A 3,587-nucleotide genomic window follows, 5' to 3' on the forward strand; every position below is an offset into this window, starting at 1 on the left:
GCTGTAATGCCATGGCACTCTACCCAGGGGGACAGCTTGAGGCTCTGTCTCAAAAAAAAAAAAAAAAAAAAGAATCTTCCTGTTCTGTAGTCTAAATGGACTTTGTGCTAAATAAAAAATTATTATGTTACATAATAAAATTATAGACAGCAGAGAAAATCAAGAGCTATCACAACACAGAAGGAAATTCTAAAATTATAATTGCCAAGTAAATACCTTAAACATCCATGGGATCCTATCCTCCCTTCTCAGACAATTTGCCCAGCCCATCTCTACCCCACACTCAATGTCACTTCTTCTGGTACCCAAAGCTGTTTTTGTGATCTTAGCAACCTGTGGTAGTTTTATCTTTTTTCCCCCAGACTCTTCTATTTTCCCCAGACAGGAAAACCCTCTTCAGCTTTTTCTATTGTCCATTATGTCACCTTGACAATAACTCTACTATTTTGAATCTCATTTCACATGGAAAACTGATAATTGGTGTGGAAAAGGCTGCATGCAATAAACTTACATTATTATAAAAAAAAAAAAAACGAGAATTAGGGCTAACTCGAAGAAAGACAGCACTCTTGCTTTTGGGAAGGAGCCGATGAACCCAGGTGACTTGTTTAGTGGATTGGAGGCAAAGCAGAGACTTTGTAGTTGGTTAGGCCTTCTAGAAGAGAGGTTACAATTATAGTTTATGCTTTGGGGGTTTATGTCCTTTTATTAAAATGAAACTATTATAAATATATTTATTGTACAAAATGTGTTTTATAATTTTTTTTTTTTGTCAAAATGACATGTATAAAAGCTGCCCAAATAGAAATACTTATAATGAATGAGTTAAAAGTTTGAATGTAGGCTGGGCGTGGTGTCTCATACCTGCAATCTAGCACTCTGAGAGGCTGAGATGGGTGGATTGCTTGAGCTCAGGAGTTTGAGACCACCCTGAGCAAGAGCGAGGCTCCGTCTCTACTAAAAATAGAAAAAATGGTGGGTACCTGTAGCCTCAGTTCCTTGGGAGGCTGATGCAAGAGGATCGCTTGAGCCCAAGGGTTTGAGGTTGCTGTGAGCTATAATGCCATGGCACTCTACCCAGGGTGAGAACAAGACTCTGTCTCAAAATTTTAAAAAAGTTTGAACGTGACCTTTAAACATAGGTAGTGCACTGTGGAATATCTTAAGAAAATCTAAAATATTTCATATGTTTTTGTTTATAGCCTATACAGTTCAGACACCTGAGAATGTGACTCCGACTGCTGCTTCAGAGACTTACTTGAAAGCTGTGGCTGTTTGCCATGGACCTCTGGACCACTATGACTTTCTGATCAAAGCTCACGAGCTAAAGGATGATGCACATCAAAGAAGAGTCATACAGTGTTTGCAGAAATTACATGAGGACCTTAAAGGCTATAGTATAGAGGCAGAAGGCCTTTTTTCAAAGGTGAGGTTTGTGTGATATTGAAGATTGAACAGTTAAAAGTATAAGTATTTTAGGAAATGGATCCAGTATAGTAGGGACAATTGTGAAACAGCTTGAAAGTTTCCCACCAGTTTCTTTAACAAATTGTGTTGGATTCCCAGTTCTGGCCTCTTGATGTTCTGTAGCTTTCTTTTGCTTTTGGGATTTGAATGACTTCATATTTAGGTCTTAAAAAATGCAGTCCAAGCTAAATGAAAACTTCTATGCAGTTCAGAGCTTTCCTGTTTCTCTAGCTCAGGGACCAGCAGAGGGAAAGGAGGAGCGGCCTGTTCTTCCCCTCCCCCTCCTCCTTTGTCTGCTTGCCTGGCTTCTCTGGGGTCAGAATGAGAAGAAAGAGAGACTGGAGTGGAAGAGCGAGTCTCAAGTGACTGGTAACCCCCCGGGGCCTTTGTGTGGCAGATGCTCATGTACACGCTCTGTGCTGAGGGGCACCGTGGTGGCTTCTTCAAGACTCCCATGGAGACCTCCACACGGCTCCATTCTTTGACCTTAAGACTTTGGGGAATCACCTCACACCCCTGCACCCTGCTGGGCCCCTTGCCCTTGTACTTAGCTTTCAGGACAGCTCTTCCTGGGTCATCTATTAGGATTTCTGCTTAGGTCACAGGCAGCGTAACCTCTCCTTTCTCTAACCCCTGCTGCATGGGCAGCTTCAGTTGGTGTCCTGTCTGGATTTGTGCAGCAAGAAGCAGGCACTGGTCTCTGTCTTTGTCTTGTACATGCCCCTTCTCCTGGGGACATATGTCAAGTTCTTCCACAAACTCTTCCACACCATGCTCTGGTAGCAGCCTGTGCATTTCCACCCCCACGCCAGCATCCAGCTGGGACAGGGATGCTTCTCTTGTCCTATTCTCAACCCTAATCTCTTGGGAAGCCTCATGTTTGGCCTGAGGCACCTCGGGGAAATTCAGTAGCATTCCTGACCCAGCTAACAGCTCCCTACCTTGATCATTCTCTTCAGGGCTGTTTTGGAGTTTTTGCTTTTTTTTAAAAAAAATACTTCCTGCAAGGACATACCTAGAGTGTAAGGGGAACTTGTCTTCCCTTGTCATCAGCTTTGAGCTTTTGCTAAAATTTTGTGACAACAAGAAAAACGCCCATTCTTTATTCATGATGGGAGTCCGTGGTCTCATCTTTAAATTATGAGGAATATTAGTAGTAATAAGAGTTAAAATATGGTTCAACCTAAGAGACTAGTTTCCCTTTAACTGAATGCTCCTTCATCCTGCCGAATATTCTTTTACTATAAGGTCTTTTTTTTTTTCTTTTTTTTGGCCAGGGTTGGGTTTGAACCCACCACCTCTGGCATATGGGGCTGGCACCCTAGTCCTTGAGCCACAGGTGCCGCCCTACTATAAGGTCTTTAGAAGAAAAGTACTTCATAAACTATGTTGGTAATACCTTGTTTAAAAACTAATAAAGTAAATTTGCTTTTTAGGGAGCACATGAGAATATAATTAAATAGGTTTATTTATTTATTTATTTGACATAGAGTCTCACTATGTTGCCCTTGGTAGAGTGCGGTGGCATCATAGCCCACAGCAACTTCAAATTCTTGGGCTTAAGCGATTTTCTTGACTCAGCTACCTTTCAGTCCCAGGTAGCTGGGACTACAGGCACCTGCCACAGTGCCCGGCTATTTTTTTGTTGCAGTTGTCATTGTTGTTTTAGCTGGTCCGGGCCAAGTTCGAACCTGCCAGTCTCAATGTATGTGACTGGCACCCTACCGACTAAGCTATGAGTGCCACCAAATAGGTTTTATTTTTATATAAAGGAATAAGCTTCCATTGTGTTAACTTTTGGTTGAAAGAAATAGAGATTCTTTTAGGTTACAGAGGGGAATGGAGATTTGGAGTAAAATTTCACACGAACACGGCAATGAAGGGCATCTTCATTACATAGCCAGCCTTGTGGTACTCTGGCTAGTGATGTAATCCACCATCACTCTGTCCACTTGAGCTGCTATAACAAAATACCTTAAACTGGGTAGCTTGTAAACAACAACAAAAATAATTTCTCACATCATAGAGGTTGGCAAGCCCAAGATCAAGGGCTGGTAAATTCAGTGTCTGGTGAGGGCCTGTTTACCTGGCTGTGGACAACCATTTTTTTTTTTTTTTTT

At 41.9% G+C, this 3,587-nt stretch overlaps 1 protein-coding gene across 1 annotated transcript in view; it reads left to right on the plus strand.

Moving 5' to 3' along the window:
- Nucleotides 1–1,204: 1,204 nt before the first annotated feature.
- LOC105887011 (AFG1-like ATPase) overlaps nucleotides 1,205–3,587 on the plus strand; it is a 36,738-nt gene continuing 34,355 nt past the window's right edge. The window contains exon 1 of the mRNA XM_023512431.1: nucleotides 1,205–1,426. The gene's annotated coding sequence lies outside the window, so the exon portion shown is untranslated. The remainder of the gene's footprint in view (nucleotides 1,427–3,587) is intronic.

The sequence above is a fragment of the Otolemur garnettii genome, unplaced genomic scaffold (genome assembly GCF_000181295.1).
Source record: "Otolemur garnettii isolate 467f Iridium unplaced genomic scaffold, OtoGar3 scaffold00002, whole genome shotgun sequence".
Classification (NCBI taxonomy): Eukaryota; Metazoa; Chordata; class Mammalia; order Primates; family Galagidae; genus Otolemur; species Otolemur garnettii.